The following is a 21,605-nucleotide window of genomic DNA, read 5'->3' as shown; positions in this document are numbered from 1 at the left end:
CCCCAGCTTTGGCTTGTGGCACGAATGAGACAATTACAGAGCAAGTTGAGGAACTGATTTCAAGAGCATTTGTTCTGCGGCTTTAAGGGACACCTGGCAGGTGAGGAAAACTTGGGGATCCCCTTTACTGGTTTTGGAGGGATGACTGCGGTAAGCCCAGCCACGGAGTGACCGGCCAAAACCGTGCAGCCAGGGGACGCCACTGCCCGTCCCCACAGGCCTGCAACTCCCCTTCCAGCCCGTTCTCGCTGAGATGACTCAGGCACAGGGGAGTGTCCGCCCGGACGTCTACGGCTGGCACCCCACAGCCTCAGCCGGCCCCGGGGAACCGGACGCTAGATCGCAGGGCCCCACCCCAGCGAGAAATTCCAGGGCCCTTCCCCTGGTGTTTAACGGGGATAATTACGCATTGCAAGGGGCCCTTCAGTGCATTTTATGAGCTGAGCTGCCACAGGTCCGTTCCGGGATCAGGGCATCTCCGGGCCTGGCGCTTCGCAGCCTCTTACCTCAGGGCACACGTGCAAATGACGACAGTCCTGCGGCTCCCCAAAAATGCGCGTTTCTTGCCAATCTGACAAAAATAGGTGTAATGTTGATTTATTCACACTGGACAGCTATTATTGCATTGGCTGTTGTCGGGTTTTTTTTTGACGATCTCGGGGAGAAGAGGTTGGTGCCCCTGACTAAGTAAATAGGTGGCCATTGCATGTTTTAAAACCTCTTGGGACACACCGGTGACAACCGCTGACCCGGCAAATAGGTGTCCCAAGTCTGCGCCCTGCCCAGAGGGATGCGCGCGAGCCCAAATGTATTCCTGGGCGTCCACACGCTTTGTGCTCCCACGGGTGCAGGGGCCGTGAGAGCTGCGGATGCGCTCCCTCCAGGGAGGGGCCTTCAGTGGCCTTCGGTGGCCCGGCTGCACTGAGACTGAGCTGGGCAGGGACCGAGGGAAACAGACTCCCCTGCCGGGAGGCAGCCCTGGGGCCACGGCGAGGCCGGGCAAAGCTGCAGCCCTGAGAAGGCTCTGGGACGGCCAGCCCGCTGGGCGCTGGGCTCTGATCGCGAAGACTCAGCCGCAGCCGCACTGAGCGAGTGGCAGGGTGCCATCCAGCAGCCAGCTGCAGACTGCGTCTGCGGTTTGCAGGCAGCAAGCCGGCCTCATGCGTCAGGATGTGTGGGTCCGGACCCACTGTAGCTCGCGCCAATGAAACCAGACAAAGAGGTTTTTCCAGAAAGAGGCAACCCCATGGCTGTTTCCTGATAGGACGATGGCCTCGCCCCTGGAAATGCCCGGGGGTGTCTGCAGGGCTCTCTCAGGGGCTGTGGTGCCCGCGGGGACCTGGGGCACTGCAGAGCCTGGTCCAGACCAGCAGTGAGAAGAGCCCGTCCACTACAGGTTTGAGTTAAGAGCAGAGTCTCTCTCTCTCTCTGAATTTGGACCGTGGCCTCTCCTGGCTTTGACAAAGGCCAGGTGCACTTTGAGGAGCAAGGTGTGGACTGAGATGCGAGGACAGGCCTCGTCCCCTTTGTGCCACTGCCCGAAGCGTCTGGGGACGGCAGGACACATCTGAGCTGCTGACCAGTCCTTGAGTGTTTGCTGGCTTCCTAGGCGTTCCAGCCCAGTGTGCCAGGCACCCCCAGGAGGCCCCGGAGGGGGTCGGGTACCTGGAGCCCCCCGGACCCCAGGCTGTGGCTCCTCCCCTGAACCCAGGGCCGGAGGCCGGGATGCTCCCTGCAGACAGGGCCGAGCAGCCGCAGGGCTCACGGAGGCCAGTGTGGGCTCAGCGTCCTGCTGCCTTCGCGGCGATGTGGTCGGCAGATTTTTGCCAAGGGTCCCCCTTCCCTCGCTGCGCTGGGCCCCATGGGCCGGTCTGGCCACAGCCCCTGAGCCCTGAAGTCAGTGCTGCTTTAGTTCTTGGTCTTTTGTTTTCTTAAGATGCACAGACAGCGTCAGTTCCTTCCTGCTTGTGCTTCTCAGTACCCGGCTCTCTCAAGGCCAAAGCAAGCGGGGAGAAAAATCTTCTGTGACGGGAACGGGCACCACGTTCTCTCTGGAGTCAGAAAGAAAGAGCTGCCGCTTTGCGCAGCTTTGATCTCCGGGAGGCCTCGGCTGGGACTGTGTTTGCCCAGCCGGCTTCTCGTGCTGTTAACCTCCGGAGCTTCACACCGCCGGGTGGGGCGTGGGGTTCCCCGACCCCGCGGAGCCCAGCCTCTCTTCCGTCTCTAACACCCGTGTCGTGAACAGCGAAGTAAACATCTCCGTCTGCGGCGGTTACGGGTTGAACCGCGGCCTCCAAAAGCATGTTGCAACCTCACCCCTCGGCGCTGCGAACCTGACCCCACTTGGAGACGTGAGGTGGGGCGCTGCCTTCCGGGACGAGAAGCGCCCGAGTCCCCGGAGCTGAGAGCAGCTGAGCGGGTCCCACCTCGGAGCCCCGGTCGCAGACGTCTGGCCGGGCTGCCGAGAGTCTCTGCCGTTGCCGGCGCCCAGTCTGCGGTGTTCCGCACGGCAGCCCGGCAGCCTGGCGCGGCCGGTGGAACCGAAGGGCAGCAGTCGCGGTGCCGGGCAGACCGCGGCGTCTCCACCCGCGGCGCCCACGAGTTCCCTTCCTCGCCTGTGGCCTTTCTACGTGGCCCCCGTAGGCTGTTTCCCGATCGACACCTGCTCGGGTTTTCCTCGGTCCGAAGGCACCGGTGAACCGGCCAGCTGCAGCCGTGACCGCGGGAATGTGCGCGGCTCCCACCACAGTTACGAGACCTGCCTGTTGAAAACCTCGTTTGTGAGCCCGACTGCAGAGCCAGATTCTTGGAGAAAGATGGGCCGGGAATCCTCATGTTTTAAAAGCTCCGCGTGACTCTGAAGTTAGTGGCTGGAAGTGGTCGCTGACGGAGCCTTCGGCTGGAGGGCCAGCAGCAGTGATTCCCGGGCGGCGGCCACCTGCCCTTCTCCGGGCCTGTGGCCCCAAGAAGAAAGACTCATTCCGTGTGACCCCGAGCAGGAATTTCCCTGCTGAGACAGACCCCCACGCCCACCCGCGGGCCCCAGTTCGATGCATGACGGGGGTCTAGCAGCCCCGTGCTGGGGGCCTCAGGCTGTCTGGGCACCGGGAGGAGCCGTGGGCTGCGCCCCGCTGGTTGGGCTGCCCTGTCAACGGTGATGTGGGGGGTCCTTGGCTGTGTCACCGCAATTAGATGGCATCTGACCGTAAGCTCACTTTGTAGAGAAGCGAGCTCCGAGTGTGCACGGCTTCCCCGCGGCAGGGCACAGTCCCAGAACCAGGATGTGCAACCCCCCCCAGACTCCTCTCCGTGCCCCACGCAGACCCTCGGCGTCCGTGTGGCCGAGTGCCGGGGCCTGTGCAGTTTCGAGTCTCCACCGATGAGGTCCGGTTGCCGATTCAGAGCTCACGGAATTTGCTCTGACGATGGAAGGGACAGACGGTGAAGCCTTCGGGTGACACGGGTGTGGATTTCCGTGTGACAACCAGCGCTGCTTCCCTGGCGGAGAAGGGGACTGGCAGCTTGTCCCAGCCCACGAGACCGTCCTCCCAAGCAAGTATCGCTCCCGAAGCAGCCTGCTCTCACCACACAGGTCTCCCGGGGCTTCCGTGCAGAAAGGGGCTACGAAAAGACAATCGTTTCTCTGTGTCCTTTTGCTGCCCTGTGCTCAGTTTTCTGTGAGGCATTCGTTCCAGGACAGAACCTCACAAATCGAGGACGTAGCCCCCACGTGGGAACAAAGCAGAGGAGTCCGGTCCCCATCCTGGGGGGGGGTAGAGACGACAGACCCCGGGCCGTGTCGCAGTGTGGCTTCCTTGCCATCCACTCTCCTCCGGTCACACTGCCCGACGCCTCTGCTCAGACCCCCAGGGACCCTGCGAAGCCGGCCAAGCCTCCCCTCCCCGAGCCGGGACGGCTTCCTTTCCGGTGTCCGGGCGGGTTCCCTGGTGCCTCAGGCGCACACGGAGGGTGCCGTCCGTTCTGTTTCGAAGGAGAATCCATGAACCGCGGACTCTGTCTGGCGGAGAAAGTGTCGCAGGGACTGTGTGTGGTGGACTCTCCTTCACAGAAGCACGAAGAACGGTGCAAACCAAACTGCCGAACGGCCAGAGGACAGAGGTCTGGCCGGGCCGCCCCGGCCCCTCCGTGTGTGGGAAACGCCAGGGAGTCGGCAGACGCTTTATTTAGCCCAACAGGAAAAAACACCAGTGTTTGGACTTCTCGTCACATTCAGCTTCAGTTCCCCAGCACGTGGGCACTTTTGCTTTATTTCTCGACTCTCAGCAAAGAGATGAGCAGTTGCCTTGGTCAAAAGCTGTTTTTGTGAAAGGTTGTTTTGATGGTCCTGGTGAAGCCGTTAAAAATAGATTTGCTTTCAGAGCTGGAAAAGGAAAGGCTTTGTCACCCTCAGAAAACAGCGGCGTGACTGAGTCAGAACCTCAGTGCCGTGTTAGCCCTTCGGAAATTCGAGATAAAATTGTGCTTGAAATAGAAAAGAGACAAAAAACAACTCAGAGGAACAATACGCGTGTACTCGTGAACTGGGGGGAGAGAAGCGTCAGCCACACGTGTTCCTGAGGCTTTGCTGTTCCGAGCGTCCGTGGGCCGAGCAGGTGCCGTCACAGCGTTGGGGGCCCCGGGGTGGCCCTTCTGTGCTTTGCAGCTGGAGGAGCAACGGGTGGAGGGAGCCCCGGCTGCCCCACCTGAGCCGCCCGGTGCGATTCACTGGTATCGACGAGACTCCCAGGGAAACCCTGAGACTGACCGGCCCACCCGCCCAGGGAGCGGGACCCCCAAGAAACCAGGAAGTGCTCGTTCGTCCCTCCCCTGCCTGCGACCCTCCGGTGGCTCCTTGTCGTGCTCAGAAGGAGACCGGCCGACCCACGTCGGTCCAGCCGGCCAAGGGTGCGAATGAGCCACCTGCTGTGTGCAGAGCCCACTGCCCCCGCCCCACCGCCTCTCAGGGTCCCAGCGGGAGTGCGGTGCACAAACCGTCTCCGTGAGGGCCTCACGGCCCGAGGCTGACTAGCCAGCTGCGGGCGATCCGTCACCTGTCTGTCGGGGACTCTCAAAGAGGGGTGACAACTTCCCAACAGACCTTCCGCTCACAGCCACTGACTATCTCAGAGACACATTCCCTCCCACACAGTGTTGCGTTTCCGCTTCTTTTTTAAATTCAACCTTTAGAGCTCATTTCCTCGCAGAGCCTTGACAAGCGTGTGGGCAGCATCACGACCCAGCTCCGGTCTGGTTCCACCTGCGCAGGACGGGGAGAGGCTGCAGGACTGGGAAGAGGGGCCTCGGGTCGCAGGGCCCCCTCGCCGGGCTGCCTGCCCCTGCTGAGCACCGTGGACACGGCAGAGCCCCCTGCTCTTCCTCGTGGCTCAGCTTCCACCCCAGGAGCACTGTGCACGCTGCCAAAGTTCGCCACTGGGGTCCGCCTGCCCGCGAGGCCTGACCACAGCCGCTTTGCGGGCGCACCAGCAGGCAGGGCCGCGGAAGAGGCCACGTCTGGAGATTGTCTTCCTTCCCAACTGCACCCCGAGTCCTCGTGCGCATTGGCGCTGAGCCAGCAGAAGGGGGGTGACGTGTTGGAGGCAGCCACCCACGCCCGTGCACCGTCGTGCCGGATACGTCCTCTCCGGGGGGCAGGTTAGTGACCGGAGCCCCGGTCCTGTGAGTGCGCAGAGGAGAGAAGCCGACACGTGAAAACCCGAGCCTTTCAGGACGTTGGTTCCAGTTTTGTTACTCACTGTCGATAGTCACGTCAGACGGAAGGCCGCCCCAGTGCCCAGCGACAAGGCCTCTGTGATCCGTCTGGCGCGTCCCTGCCAGGGACACTCCGCCGCCAGTGAGCACTTGGGGGCCACCCACTGCTGGGCGGTGGGGGCGCGCAGGACAGACCGTTAAGTGCAAACTGCTGAGCGGTACGGCCGGTCGCTGATTCCCGGCCGTGGAGCCCACACAGGGAAGGCGTTTCGGGGTCGTAGGCACCGAAAGGCCCTGTGCAGCAAACCGACTGCAGGGGTGGAGGGAGTAGGGCGCCTTTGTTTTATCCTAACTTCTGCGACAGCTCTGTCGTGTGGAGGAAAAGCCTGGGGTGGCGGGGCAGGGCTGTGTCTCCACCGTCCTGCCTCGCGGCTCAGGCCTGAACAGACCAGCAGCCTGTTCCTGCCTGTTGGTGGTGCACTGGCCAGGGCAGCCTGGGTTGGCGGCTCCAGGCTGGGACGGAGCATAGTCCCCAAGCTCTGGCTCAGGGACAGAGGCCAGGGGTGTGGGGGAGGGGCGGGCGGGGCCCTGTGATTGAAGCCACAGGGGGATCCTGGGGGGAGCTGCCCCACGACCACCCCAGACTTTTCCTTCCTACCAGATCCTCACAGACCCTCAGCAACACCCCAGCCTGCCAGCACGCAGTCCTACTGTGTGCTTTGCCAACACGCACAACTCAGGAGTTTCGACTGTCGCCTGTGGGAAGGGCCAAGCCGAGGGGGCCAGGCTTGCTCGGTGTCCATGTGAGACAGGGAACTGCAGAATGGAGCTGCTGCTTCTTACACGGAAGTGCTTTGCATCCATCGAAACAAATGAGTGATTATTTCAAAGCCAGTTAATGAAATGTAAGTCTAAAACGAGTCATTTTTTTAGCTATTTAATTTGCCCTGACGTATTCTATTGTAACATTGCTTCAGGGACACCTGAGAAAAAATTTCAGCAGGAAATTAATAACATTCTCATAAAAGCAGTTTATTAACTTTCAGGACATTTGAAAAGGCAGCCCACACAGTCTCTTGCAGTCATTCTACCAGGGCCAAGGTCGCCCTAGAAATACCTCTCTCTGATTTTCCCTACGGATAGTACAGTTTGTGAAAAATAAGTCTGCTCCAAAAATATTAACTTGGCAGCTATGTTTGCCCTCAGAGATATAAAACTTCATGTTCTCCGGTAGCGTCACTGTTTTTACGGCTCACGGCCAAAAAACGCTTACCTGCCATTCCGCACTCTCAGCGTGAACCCCGAGACCAGCATAATGGGGTGAAACAGAGAGCTGCCGCCTCTACCCAGCTACTGGCAAAAGTCGCAGCGTCTGGCAGAGTAAGTCAGGGCCTGCCTTTAAAAGACCTTTGCCATAGCTGCTTTCGATCGGAATGTTGTATTTCTGTTACATTCACATCCTGTTTGTTTAAGCACTCCAACCACGAAGGATTCCATCTACTTTGTTACTCAGTTGCTCGTCTGAACACTTCGGCTCGGGGTCTCCTAGTGGAGGTCAATCCTGTATCTCCCGGGAGGTGGACAAGTGCCCGCAGAGAGAGGGGCACATCGCTGCGTGTCCCCCACAGGCCTTCGACCCCACGTGTCTCGTGTTGTCACCGACAACCTGGGAGGTGTGGCCAGATGAGCCCCATGACATCACTGGGAACCGGGGGTTCAGCAGAAAAGCTCTTTCTCGTTCCCAGACGATTCGGCTGCATCTAGGACCTCAGAGGCCGTGGTGAAAATTCTAGGAATCAGGCTATGGCAGCGGGTAACCCACAGGACTGTTTTACTTTGCTTCCTCGAAGCCGTGACAGTTCTCTTTTACTTCATGCCTCTATTCATAACTTTCCACTAATTGTTCTGGCTTTAATCACGTGACCTAAATCAGCGGTTCTCAGCAGCAGGCTCGTTAGCCCCAGGGCCACTTGACGATGCGTAAAGACAGTTTTGACCGTCACAGGCTGGGGGGCAGCGGGCGCTGCGGCCTGCGGAAGGTGGAGCCCAGGGTGCTGCGGGTCCTCCCAGCGGAGACCGGCCCTGCCGGCCGGGGGGGCCGCGGTGGGGGACGGAGGCTGAATACAGAAACCTCCGCTTCTGGGTTCGTGCCATTTGCACTTTTCCTAAATGTAGAGGGCTGAGTCAGGTTCCTGTCACCTAAGGGCGACATTGAAATGAAACCTAATTAATAAAATAACTATGTAGAGACAGTCGTCAATAATGACAAAAAAAGCTAGCAAGCAATCGAACAAAACAAACACTGTAAAACCCAGATGAGTGCTTTCGTGGCAGCTGACGCTGCGCAGAGAAACAGACGCGTTTTTTCACTTCCTCAGCGAGGCTGCTGGGTCTGCCCATAGGAAGTCCCCGGAACCAGCCCGTGTCTCCCCGTGACAACCAGCCCCACTTTCTCCTGCTGCTGGTGGTCAGCACCCACTTCGGGAAGAGCTGGAGGCAGCTTTGAGCCCCTCAGTGCAGTGGAATCCGTTCAGGCACTTGTCTTGCTAATTTTTGAAGTGATTTTCTGTGTGCCTTCAGCTCCGCCCCAGCACTGAAGGGAGCGCTGGCCAGCAGAGGCTGCCTGTGCCCCGCGCCTCTCAGCCCAGCCCAGGACGTCACTTTGTCACCTCCCTGCTGGTTGGGGCAGATGCTCTTGGGCTTCTTCCCACTCGCCTGCCTGCAGGGATGTCAACCATCTTTGTCCGCCTCGGCTGAAATGTGCGAACTGCTTGCTGATGTCACCGGGGAAAGCGGTGGCCTTGTGGTTAAACATAGACCACGGGGCGGACAGACATCAGTCTCCAGATTCAGGCCCCCGCTGCCTTGTCGGCTGCGCGGTTTCCAGGACAACAGCCGTCTTCCGATGCCCACACGACACTGTCTCCGTTTTAATGAAGACTTGCCTTCATCATCTACACCTGCAAATTCGCAAAGATCCGAATGCAGAATGGGGCTCCATTTCGCTGCTTTTCCCCACCCCTCTTCTAGGCACAGATACGTATTTTTAAAGTAGGTTCAGATAGATAATAGCTGGATTCCCTTTTCTTCAGGGAAAGTCAAATTCACGTGAACATATAAGTGTGAATTCAGGGCTGACTACATTTCCTCACCATGTAGACCTACTTTCTAAAACTGGAGTTGATGTCCTGTTTTTTCCTTTGTACTACTTTTGCCTTAATTTACCTCTTATTATTTTCTACCTTAATTCTCCCCCAATTTTCCAAGTTGTCGGTTTGTTGTTTTGTTTTGTTTTTTACGTCAGGAAACACAGCAACGTGGCCTCTCCCGAATTCTCAGGGACCCGTCCCTCCTCCACGTCCAACGTGTTTAAGCCCAGCGACGGGCAGCCCGGGGCTTCGCTGACTCAGTGCGCACACTCTCCTGGCAGGGTGCGGACCGAGGGCTCTGAGTGAGCACGAGAGAGCTACTGACCGATTGATGGACACCCGAGAAGGGGCCCAGCCCTGAGAAGCGTCCGTGTATTTAAAAGAGTCTGTTGAGACAACCTGATATAATGTGTGAGACGTGTCGGAAGTTAAAAGAAGTTAGGATCATGGTATGTGCCTTCAGAAGTTTATTTTCATCAGGAGTCCTCACGGTGGATCTGCGGGGCTACGCAGGGTGCTGATCGCTGCCCAGAGAGGGCGGAGCCGGGCGCTGGCCGCCTCCTGGGAGCTTTGCAGGTGCTGGTGCCCGAGGGGTGAGGGGCGAGGTGGGGGTGTGCGCCGTGTTCAGCCCGGGCACAGAAAGGCTGGGGCAGGTGCCTCAGAGGCAGTTCAGAGAGACGTTTTATGTATAAAAGGAAAAACTTTGTCCATAAGAGTGGATGAAGTCATTTTAAATGATACATGCATATTAATCACAACTGTGGAAAATACTTGGACGCTATGGACAGAACCTGAAATCTCTTTGGCCCGTTTTCCTGGCCACGTTGCATTTACGACATTTTCATCTCGACTGAGGGAGGAGGACTCTTCCCTCTTCTAGTCCTGAAACTGGCCCTTTTGTAGACACACCCTGAAGGCGGAGGGGAAACAAGAACTGCTTGAGACGCTACACTATGAGCTTTATGTGTTTATGTCAATTCATTTAATCCTTTTTTCAATACTATGATTTAAAAAAATCCTTGTAGAAACCAGGAAAGGGAGACACAAAGGGACGGCCCGTAGGTGTGAGGAAGAACAGACCGGTGGGTCCCAAAGGCACCTTTTCTTACCGCTGTCCTAGTTTTGGATTAACTAACACGACAAGATAAAGGAATCTGTCTGGGCGGTGCCACGAAGTGCACCCCACGGCGAGTGAGCTGCTGCCCGTCAGCCGCGAGCCCGTGGGGTGTGGGGGGGGTTCTGGCCTCCGTTCCCTCCCCCCTGAACGAGGAGGCTGCGGGGGCTCACGAAGCGGGTCCGGAAGCCCCGCCTCTGGGGATGGAGGTGGCCCTGACCCTGAACCTCCACACTAGCCCCTTCCCGCCCACCCAGCACCGCGCACTCGTTATCCCCTGAGACCACCTGTGGCCTGGGCTGCCGGGGGCAGGACGGGGGCATCTGAACAAAGTCGGGCGTGGAGAACGCTTTGGTTTCTGTTCACAACCGCGACGAGCGCGTTGAACGTCGCTCAGTCTGTGCTGAGAACCTGTGCGAAAGCAGAGTCCACACGAGTAACACTGAGGCTGATGCTGGGCTTTCAGACTCCACGTTTGATTGCTGCACACTGGGCTCCCGTAAATTAACACTTTTAGAAGGAAAAGCCATTTGTAAGGGCTCGGGCAGTGGTCCTCGCACAGCCCTGGTGAACCCCACGCGGCCGGTGGCTTCGCCGCCTCCCGCTGAGGTTGCCGAGCGGCCGGCAACCTGACCTGACCTGGCCACCGGCTGTGCGGTGCTTTCCGAGAGCTCCGACTCAGAGTTTTCACCCAAATACACTCATCTGGAAACGAACCTTGGTAAACAGGGGTCAGTGGCCATAGTCCCACACCGAAGGTAACAGTGAAATGCGTCACCCGCTTCTGTGAGGCCTGCTCCTGTAAACCCACTGCCGGTGGGGTGCGTGCCGGAATCTGGGGGGCACCTCCCACAGCTCTCGCCGGAACTGCGGTCTCTGCGGCTCGGAGGCTGATAAAGAGGCGTTTTGTGGACGGTAAATGGAGGCTGACGCGGGGCAAATAAGTAGGATAGAGGCTTGCACACGCCCCAGTCACTCGGTTTTGCCTGAGGCATTCAGGGTCCCCCCCCTTCCCCGACGCCCTAGGGGTCCCTTGTGCTTCCACAACCTTCAGGGAAGCATTTCGAACTCATTCAGACGGAGGGCGAATCGCAGTGGAAGGCGTCTGTCTCCTGGGGTGGCTGCCTTCAGGATGCGCGACATCGACCGTCAGGTCGGGGACCCCCTGGGGTTGGAGCCTGCGCCCTCCTTCCCACGCCACGCACGGCCTTCGTGCTGCTGAGCGCCTGCTTCTCCGAGTGACAGCCTTTCCTCCCCCCCCCGCCGTGTGTGTTGTGAGACTTCGGTGGGAAAAACGTAAAGCGTTGAACGCTTTAGCTGCTCCCGCAGAGTGGGCTTCGGGACGAGAGTTGACGCTGTTATTCCCGGTGGTCTCCTCCGAAGGAGGAGCCCCGCCCCTCAGCCAAATCCAAACCACCTGTAACTGCAGGTGGGACCCGGCACCGCGGCGCCGCTTAGCAAAGGTTTGTCCAGATGATACCTGACTCCCTAAAATGCCGTAGGATTAATAGAAGTGACTCAACAAGCTTGAGAGGCTTCTAATCAGAAGGGAAACACTTTGAAACTATTTTACTCAAACACAAAAGTTACAAAAATAAGTTGCCTAACAAAAAGTCGTCCTTCCACCACCTCCAACCGTCGCCAGCAAACAATGGCCTTGACGTTTGGCTCCAACACAACACCGGCTTTCTGTCCTGCAGTCCCGAGGGGGCCCAGCCCCGCTCCCCTCCCCCATTCTCTCTCCAGGACAGTGACTGGGACAGACCGTCCGACCTGAAGCTTCGCTGTGGGAGGGACCCCAGTGACCTGGAGAACGGGCAGAGCTTCGCTTGACCTCCGCGTGGCAGGATGGAGCCAAAGTGGTGACCAGCACACGGCAGGTTCTGTTCCCCAAACGTGACGGTGTTTACCCAGAGTCCTGGCAGGGGGCCCCTCGCAGGGATACTGGCGGAGAAAACCGTCTTTGACGGCCGTCACTGCTGTTCGGGGATCCCCACCCGGACTGAGTCTTCTGAAAGTACCTGCGGGGGGACGAGGGGCGCAGGTCATGAGAAAGGGCGCAGGGGCAGCCGTTTCCTGGGGGTCGGGCCTTGGAGATGGATCACCCTCTCCGTCAGGACCGTCACACACAGTGGGGGCAGGGAGCGGCTGACACGGTTGTGCACACTGAGCCCAGGCTCTGGCTAGAACCGGCTTCCTGCCTCGGGCGTGCGGGGTTCACACACGGGTGCGTACACACCCACACTGGCCCCGGGGCCCCTGGGCCTCTGGAGGTTCGGGCTCAGAGGTTTGAGACAGGCCTTCGCCCCACGGGAGGCCCGGAGGCCGGGTGCGAGGGAGCTGCCTCCGTCCCAGCCTCGGCTTGAAGGGGCCTGGGCCGGGCAAGGGTGAGGGACCGCCATCGCGAAGCAGGACAAAGCCCACGGGGTCGGCGCGGACCGGCCGACTCCGTCTGCACAATGCGCTGTGTGCTCGTGTCCGGGCCGCTGAAGGACGGCCGCTGAAGAGGACCTTGGCTTTGCACACTGGCCGGGTGTGCCCTTCGACAGCTCGCTTCACCAGCATGGCCGGCGTCTGGCTGACGGACGTGTCCGAGCTCCGCAGGGGCTGGAGGGGGCGCGGCCGCCGCCCGGGGTGATGGCGGCACTGCGGGAGGGGCAGGCTGGTTTGGGTGGTGGTGTCAGGGACGGCAGCGGTGGCCCTGCGTCTGAGACCCCCCCACGCCGCTGATCTTCCGAGGACGAGCCATCCACCCACCGTGCGGGAAGGTGAGGGAGACCTGGGCTGCCTTCCACTGGGGGGCGGGGAACGGCCTCGCAGACCTATTGTCTGGCCCTTCCGGAGTCTCCCGGTCCCTCTGACTCACCAACGTGAGGTCACAGCCAGGAGATGGCTAAGGGACGTGGGAAGACCCGCCCGCCCCAGTTCCCCGGATAAATGGAGCTGCGGTGACAAGGCTGTCAGCAAAATCGAGGGGCGGGACCAGGTGGAGAGCTGCCCCCAGTCACGCTGGGGCCCCGAGGCTGCTTCCCAGGGCTGTGCCGACCCCCCACCCTGCCATCAGCATGGACGCTGTGCTCCAGCAGAGCCTGACTGGCGCGCGCCTCTAGCCTTCCCCGGGGCCTCGGTGTCAGGCGTCCAGCCTTCTCCTCCCTCCTGCCCCTGACGACCCTCCCCCCCGAGACGTGTGGCCCAGGGAAGTTTCTCCCCACAGCCCGGCAGTGTACCCCCTTCCTCACAACCTGTCCACAGCCCCCCTAAGGCCTCTCGGGAATCGTCAGGTGACACCTTTCTCTCAGTCACCAGGCTGCAGCTACTGAAGGGAAAGGCCTTTGTTTTACCCCAAATCCCTAGAACTTTCTGGTCCTCGAAGCTCAAAACGCTGTTCACTAAGTGAACAGATTTGGGTTCTGCTTCAAGCAGAGTCGTTTTGCATGAGAGTTGGGGGGTCGAGGCGGCGAGTCGGGAGTTACCGGGAGCCCGACGAGACCACCACACTGAGAGAAGCCCGGTCTCCCAGCCCAGCCTCGCTGCTGCTCCCATTCGCTGGGTCCACAAGCACCGAGCGACGTGGGCAGGGGACAACCCGGCATCTTCCCACCGTGTTTTGTCCCCACTGTCGGTGGGAGCGATGGGGCGACAGGCGGTCAGAGAAGCCGAGGGCGGCCCAGCGCCCCCAGGAGGACACGGGCCGCAGCCCCAGTTAGAGATTAAAAAGCAAGGAAAAAACAAACACACGGGCCTTCTTCAGACCCAACGCAGTTCCAGAGCGAGACCGCGCTCGGGCCGCAGCCGGCCCGCCCTTCGGCCGCCTGCGCGGCTTCTTGGGGCTCTTTGCAGGAAGGAGCAGTGGGGCTGGAACCCCAGTCTCGGGCGTCACAGCATCCAACTGCCGTCGCTGGACACCAGTGAAGCCGCAGCCGACCCCGCAGGGCCCGGAGCCCAGCCCAGGGACCCCTGAGCACCGACGCCCCCACGCCCCACCGATGCCCCCACACCCCAGGGCCCGGAAGCCACAGAAGGTCCCCTCGGTCAGCAAGGGGGCTGGTCTGTGTGGCGGCAGCATCTCTAGAAAGAGCAGAAACCCACAGTCGCCCAGAGACGGAGAGTGGAAGTGAGGAGGGCGAAGGGCGGGGAACCAGGAAGGGGAGTCCGGGCGGCTCAGGACAGGTCTGTGCCCCCCGGGGTCTGAGGGTGCCCCTCAGAGCCGAGGGCGGGGCCCAGGTCCTCAGCTATGTGAGTGTGGCAGTGTGGGTGTATGTGTGTGTGAAGTGAGTGTGTGTCTCCGTGTGAGTGTGGGAGTGTGTGGCCAAAGCGGGGGCCGGTGCAGGGCAGGGTGACAAGGTACTGAAATAATGGGTTTGGACACACTCACGCCGGGCCTGTGCTGCTCTTTCACGAGCTGTGGTCTTGCCACGTCCAGGCAGCTGGGGTCTCGACCTGCGGACTCTCCCCCTCACGGCCACTTTCTGTCCTGCCTCCAGATCGGGGTGAAAACTGCTTCTCTTGTCTGTGCCGGTAAGAAAAAGAGACCATCCCACCCGCCTGCCACCATCTCTCCTCGTCTGCTGGCCGACCGCTGTGCTCGGCCAAGGCCCAGGCAGGCCCTCCAGCCGCTGCCGGTTTGCTGCAGAGGCTCCGGAGCGGCGAGTCTGCCCGAGGCCCCAGGCGCCGCACGGTCAGCACGGCTGTGTGCACTGCTGACCAAACCTCGGGAAGTTTGAGAGCAGGACCAGCCTCCTGACCACCACCTGGGTTCAGAGTCACCGCCTGGAGCGGCTGCGCGGTGGGAAGGAGCCCGTGCTGGGAGGAGGGAGGGTGCGGGCCAGGCAAGACCCCTCGGGGCTTTGGGGGCACCGTGGGGCCACTGGGGGAGCAGCGCTTCGGTCCCAGAATGACTTATCTCCCAAGTCAGGGTCCAGTAAGACCCAGAAGCCCAGGCTGCCGGCCCAGCAGGAAGCCCGTGCTCCCCTTGCGGGTGGGTTGTGACTCGGAAGCCACGCTCAGGCCTGGGCGGGGCCCTGGGCCAGGGGGAGCTCGGCTCTCAGCTACCCCCCACCCCCATGTCCCACGGAGCGAGAGCCACAAGCTCAGTTCCTCTTGGTTCTCGCTGGAGAATGTCAGCAAATCCCAGTGGTCCAGAATCAATGCCGTCAGCTTGCTGCACGAGCTGCAGAAACAATCGCGGAGGCTCTGCGGGGCTGCCTCACTGACGGCTTCCTGTGCCCACATCTCGCTTCCCCTCAGGAAAGCGGGACGTGCTGGACAGCTTCCCAGCCTCTGTTTGGGGAGGAAGTCCACAGGTCTCCCCCGCCCAGCCCCCGCCCCTCTGCACCGCCGGGAACACCTGCAGCCAAGGCGATGCCATTCCCTTTGTGTGTTTGCCGCTGTCAAAACAGCGGGCGTCCTGCACGGGAAGCTGGGGCCCTCTTCTACGTGACCTCCCGCCCCAGTGCGTGCAGGACGCCCTCGCTGCCTGGGACAGAGCCGGTGCACTGCCGTCCCCGGGGGCTGCCCTTCACTGTCCTCCCAGCAGGTTCTTACACCCACGGGGGTGGGGGGGAGGGCTGCCTGCCCACCGGCCTCGCTCACTCAGCACCGAGCATCCTTGCTGGGCACCGTCCTGCTCCCCAACCCCCTCACCCCCTGCCAGGCATCTGTCTCACAGGACAGCCTTCTGCGGACAAATGACACCCAGGCTGCGGCGCCCCTTGCCCACCTGCTGGGTCCCGGGTTCCCGAGTTGGCACCGCCCCCCGGGGCTACGACAGCTTCCTTCCTGCGCAGCCTCAGGTGCCCCGAGGGGTGGAGAGGGCGCTGTTTGCTCAGATGGATTTTCATCTGCTGCTTAGTATTCATGACCCTGGTTCTGAGAATGAAAACAGGCCTTTGTAATTTCTTCGACAAAAAAAAAAAAAAAAACCAATAAAAATCCACAAATCCATAGGAAACAACCCTGATCGGTACAGTAAGGGAGCCGGCTGCCTCCCTCGCACCCGACACGCCTGCTCTCTGGCGTTGGGAGCGGTGTGGACGAGGGTGCGGGGCAGGAGCGGCTGTGAGCACACGGGTCTGTACGTGAGGACGGACGGACGGCTCGGGGTCGAGAACCCAAGCTCACTCCGAGTCCCTGCTCGGCGTGGCGGGTTCGATGAGAACAAGGCCGCCGTGCGGGCGGGCCCTTCCCCGACTTCCTGACTCACCGCCGACAGGCCCCGCACCAGAGGTGACCACGTCTTGCTCGTCAGTCACTTGCAGGGACCGGTCACTTCAGTCAGAGTGACTCGGAGTCCAGCAGCGGGCCTTCGGGGAGGACACGCGGCTCCTGGCCTTCTCCGCCCGGATGGCTCCATGGGACCCCACCCCCCGCCCATCTCCTCCGAGTCCCCGAAGCCTTCAGTCTCCTTGTAACAAACTCCGGTCTCGGGTCTTCGCCGCGGCCTTTGGATTATTCTAACAACAGTCCACTCCGAAGACGCTGCGTTTGCTCCTCGCGCTGGTTTCTGCCCCCCGTCCCAAGCTCACCTTCTTCTCTGCTGATCTGAAGCCAGTTCTTCGAGGTCCCCACAGAAGTCCTTCCCCAAGAAGAAAGGGCCCCTACCTTCCCCTCCCTGGTCCTAGGGGCGGGTCTGCCTGTGGAGCCACCATGCGCCCCTCCTGCTGCCGGGCACTGGTGCAAGGACACACCTGCCATCAGCTCGACTGGACGTTCCCGGAGGAGCCCACAGTGCACCTTGCAGTCACTGTGTTTACCACAGAGGGGACCCTGCACGGCAGGGCAGCGGGTGGGCCCGTGTCAGCCAGGGAGCCCCTCTCACGATGTTGAAAAGCAGGGACTGCACCCCCCGCCCCTGCAGGCTGCCCTTTCTTTCTCTCCTTAATCCCAACGGCGGGAGGGTCCCCTCCTCGGAGCCCGAGGCTTCCACCTGCCCCGTCAGCTGTTTCTCCCTCAGGCTCCCTCCGCCTCAAGTCTCCTCATCCAGCGACTTCTCCTGCTGTTCCTTGGTCTGTGCGTGCCATTTCCACCTTCTGCCCCAGCTCTCTGCCCCTGCTCTCAGCCGGCCACCCTCTGAACTTGGAGTCCACGGGTCAACCACACAAACCGCCGGCACTTCTGCGTGGCTGTTGATCGCACCGGCCTCTCTGAGATGCCCGATGTGGGGGACCACGTTCTTCCTGAAGCCCCCTGCTTGCCGGCACTTCTCTCCTGCTTGGCCGGAGACGGTGGCAGCGTCCTTCCCGAACCCCCATCCCTGCTCCCCACGCACGTCTGTGACCGACTCCCGGTGACCTCTGAAAAGACACATTTTTCATTTTCACCTATAACTTTACTGATTTGCAAGTCCCGATTACTCAGAGTCGTTAATCACGAATCATGGGAACTCCAATCATCGTATTCGTATCTGTTCTCCAAAAAGGAGGAAGGGGTAAGGATTATCCTACCTGCCGATAACTTTACTGATTTGGATACTCTGGGTCCGTTGGCTCCCTCCCGCCTGGTACAACGTTGACTGTTCCCAATTACTGTCTCAACTGCATCACTATCAAGTTCCGCTGGTCCGCCCGACCGTGGAGCTTCGTCCAGCAAGAAATCTCCAGCAGAAACTTCACAAACCACTTCTGACACGTTCCATCAGTCACAGCACCTTCTCCACACACTGCACAAACCTTTGTTTCAGCTGCATTTTCACCTTTCTTGAAACAGTGAAGCACAATATGCCAAAAATGTTGCTTATGTTCTTCCATCGTCAATACCAAAATGGCTAGACCGAAATTCACCAGTTTTGATGTTTTATAAGTGCATGTTGATATGGCAGCTGTCACCATATGATCTAACAAAATTGTTTCCAATGAAGTTAAAGACAACTAGGTGCCGTCGGAGAGGCTGCAGGCAACCTGCTCTCACACCCGCATCCCAGAGGCAGGCGAGGGAACGGGATTCCGCCCCGGAAATCCCACACGTCACCTCCGAACCCACGCCCGCAGCCAAGACCAGTGCAAACCCCGGTGCCGGCTTGTCTGCTGGTGGCCGTGTGAGTAGCGAAGGCTTTCGGTTTCGTTCCGAAGGGGCAGGGGGCAGTCTGCACAGTTTAGTCGAACATCCCGGGGTGTCGTCCTCGTCAGCAGCCTGTGGCCAGCGCAAGGACGGCTGGAGGCCCTTGTCTTCGAGATGGGGAACGGCGCACGCCCGGCCGCAGGGAACCAGAGGTCAAGGGTAGTGGGTCCACGTCACCGAGACCAGAGAGCATGTGGTGATCTTGTCGCGGTGGCGTAAACTCGCTGAATAAATGCCAACCGGACAGGTGCTGGGCCAGGTCTGCACACGTGTCCATGGCCCTGGGAATGAGGGGACGACAGAGGTGACGAAACTCACCTCCGTGCCAACTGGTCTGGCTGGCCGCTACTTCAGACCAGGACCTGGACACAGGGGTCCGTCCCCGGATCTCGTGCCGTGACGCAGAGTCTGGTTCGGCAGGCATCCCGCCAGGTCCCGTCTGCTTCGCGTTGGGCTTCGAGAGCCCCAGCACCCGCCAGCCAGGTGTCAGCGCACGTTCCCAGGGGTGTGGGGGCCGAGATGGGTCAGGCCTGCGGAGACCCATGCAGAGGCTGGTAGCAGGGGACCGGGTGGGAGGGGCCTCAGCCTGCTGTGCAGGTGCGACCCAGAGAGCAGCGCCACTGTGCAGAGAGAGCAGCAGAGAAGCAGAGCTGAAGGTGACCCCCGAGTTCTACAGTTTACGGGAGCAGGAAATGGGCCCGCTGGGGACGGGAACCACGTTTGGTCAGTGGCCACACAGCTGTGGGCAGCGTGTGGAGCTGATGGGGAGGTGGGTCCGGAGCGGCAGCCAGGACCCCGGGTCCGGTGCCCTCCCCACAGCAGGACACTGAGCGCTGCGTTCTGACAGCTGGTCCCCGGAAGCCAGGAGAGTCTGTCACAAACGTTAACTTCCCAGCAGGTACTCGCAGTGCACGGCCCAGAGAGCTGTCGGAAAGTGTCTGTTCCTGAAGACACAACGTGGAAGATACAGCGATGAAGAGCGACCTGCACAGAACCCAGGACGCATCGCGGAGTCGGCGTGGGCACTGCAGGCCCAGCGGGCAGCCTCAGTGTCGGCCTCTTGCTCATAAAAGCTGACTGAGCAAAGCTATCCAGTGTTAGGCTCTGGCAGGTTGATGTTTGATTCCCGTTAGTAACAATCCGGAGTCACCTCCTCTCCCCAGAACAGAGAGAAGCAATTTAACGGAGCAATCGAACCATCATGGGGTTTAGGTGATACACGAAACAACTTAGATTTAAAATTAAATAATTGAGTGCATGTCTATAGAATGACATTAGAAAAGTCCAATTCAATCTGTGCAAGGCACTCATATGATCCACTTTTAGAAATAAAAGGCCTTGGGAGGCAAAAATTCAACTGAGCTTCCAGCCATGATGGAGGCGTAGGTAGATACACTTCGCTTCCCCACACAACCAAAAGTACAACAACCAAAAACAAAAGACAACCAGAACTGTCAGAAAGTCGAACGGTATGGAAGTCCGACAACCAGGGAGTTAAAGAAGAAACACTCATTCAGACTGGTAAGAGGAGCATGGGGGACTGGGCGGTGAGTCGGAAGCTGGCAGACCCGGTGGCCCCACATTCACACGTGGGTCAGCCGGGCAGACCACGCCGCCCAGGGCTCCAGTGGGGAAATAAGGCCTCAAAACCTCTGGCTATAAAATCCTGCTGGGGTTCTGGCAGTGGGAGAAAGTCCCAGCCTCAGAAGAGAGTTCACTGGGGAGACCCACAGGGTCCTAGAAGGTACACAAACCCACTCACTGGGGTGGTCAGCACCAGAAGAGCCCAATCTGCTTGTGGGCAGTGGGAGAAGTGACCGAAAGTGGGTGAGAGCCGAGCAAGACGCGCTGTTCCCTCTCGGACCCTCCCCCACAGACAGTGCCACAACACAGCCATGTGGGTTGCCCTGCCCTGGTGAACACCTAAGGCTTCACTCCTTACTATGTAACAGGTGCACTGAGACAAAATGGCCCAAATGAAAGAATAGTTCAAAGTTCCAAAATCAGAACTAAGTGACGAAGAGATAACCAACATATCAGATGCACAGTTCAAAACACTGGTAACCAGGATGCTCACAGAAATGATTGAGTATGGTCGCAAAATAGAGGAAAAGGTGAAGGCTATGAAAAATGGAATAATGGAAATTGTACAGGGAACCAACAGTGATGAGAAGGAAACCAGGACTCAAATCAGCAGTTTGGAGCAGAAGGAAGAAATAAACATTCAACCAAAATGGAGTGAAAAAACATAATTTAAAAACATGAGGAGAGGCTTAGGAACCTCTGGGACAACTTTTAGACATTCCAACATGCAAATCATAGTGGTGCCAGAAGGAGAAGAGGAAAAGTAAATTGAAAAGTTATTTTAAAAGATAATGGAGAACTTCCCCAATCTGGCAAAGGAAATAGACTTCCAGGAAATCCAGGAAGCTCAGAGAGTCTCAAAGAAGTTGGACTCAAGGAGGAACACACCAAGGCACATCGTAATTACATTAGCCAAGATTAAAATGAAGGAGAGAATCCTAGAAGCAGCAAGAGATAAGGAGTCAGTTACCTATAAAGGAGTTCCCATCAGACTGTCAGCTGATTTCTCAAAAGAGACCTTATAGACAAGAAGGGGCTGGAAAGAAGTATTCCAAGTATTCGAAGTATGAAAGGCAAGGACCTACCTCCAAGATGACTCTATCCAGCAAAGCTTTCATTTAGGATGAAAGGACAGATAAAGTGCTTCTCAGATAAGGTCAAGTTAAAGGAGCTCATCATCACCAAGAACTTATCATATGAAATGTTAAAGGGACTTATCTAGGAAAAAGAAGATTAAAACTATGAACAGTAAACTGACAACAAACTCACAACTATCAACAAGTGAACCTAAAAAAACAAAAACAAACACAAGCTAAGCAAACAACTAGAACAGGAACAGAATCACAGAAATGGAGAGCACACTGAGATGGAGGAGGGAGAATGGGGAAGGAACAAGGAAGAAGCAGCATGAACAGTAGGTAGAAAACAGACAGGGGGAGGTCAAAAGTAGTGTAGAAAATGGAGAAGCCAAAGAACTATACGTACGACCATGGACGTGAACTAACGGTGCGGCGGGCGGGGGGTGTGGGTGGGGGTGTGCAGGGCAGAGGGGATAAGGGAGGAAAATGGCACAACCGTAATAGCACAATCAATCAAATGTACTTAAAACTCAACTGAATATATTATATTTTGCTCAGATTCACTTTCAGTTTGTTACAGTACATAAAATTATGAGCGAAAATGCTTGTTTCTGAATTTATAAAATATGTGAAACTTGACCAAATAGTTTCTTATGTTTTTTATGAGCTGGGGTCCAAATTCCTTCAGTTTTTTTCTCTCTTCTTGTCAGAATCATAAGTCAAATGACCTCTCTACACTATTACACAAGAAGTGATAAAACCTGGTACTCTCTATACACAAGCAATTCAAGAATTTATAGAGAAACACGGAAGAAAATGTGCTATAAATGTGGGTGAGGAGTTTCCCTTGCACACCAGGCTGGAATCAACTACCTACTGACCATGTCATGTTCGTCATCCTCGTCGTCATCATCA

General features: G+C 58.5%; 1 non-coding gene across 1 annotated transcript; it reads right to left on the bottom strand.

Moving 5' to 3' along the window:
- Positions 1-17,286: 17,286 nt before the first annotated feature.
- Positions 17,287-17,421, bottom strand: LOC119039924 (U8 small nucleolar RNA). The gene has a single exon (XR_005080747.2). It is a non-coding gene; the product is annotated as a U8 small nucleolar RNA (small nucleolar RNA).
- Positions 17,422-21,605: the final 4,184 nt, after the last annotated feature.

This window comes from Artibeus jamaicensis, unplaced genomic scaffold, assembly GCF_021234435.1.
Source record: "Artibeus jamaicensis isolate MK-2021 breed Jamaican fruit bat unplaced genomic scaffold, CSHL_Jam_final scaffold_369, whole genome shotgun sequence".
Taxonomy (NCBI): Eukaryota; Metazoa; Chordata; class Mammalia; order Chiroptera; family Phyllostomidae; genus Artibeus; species Artibeus jamaicensis.
The sequence above is the reverse complement of the archived record's forward strand: the minus strand, read 5'-3'. Positions and strand labels throughout refer to the sequence as shown.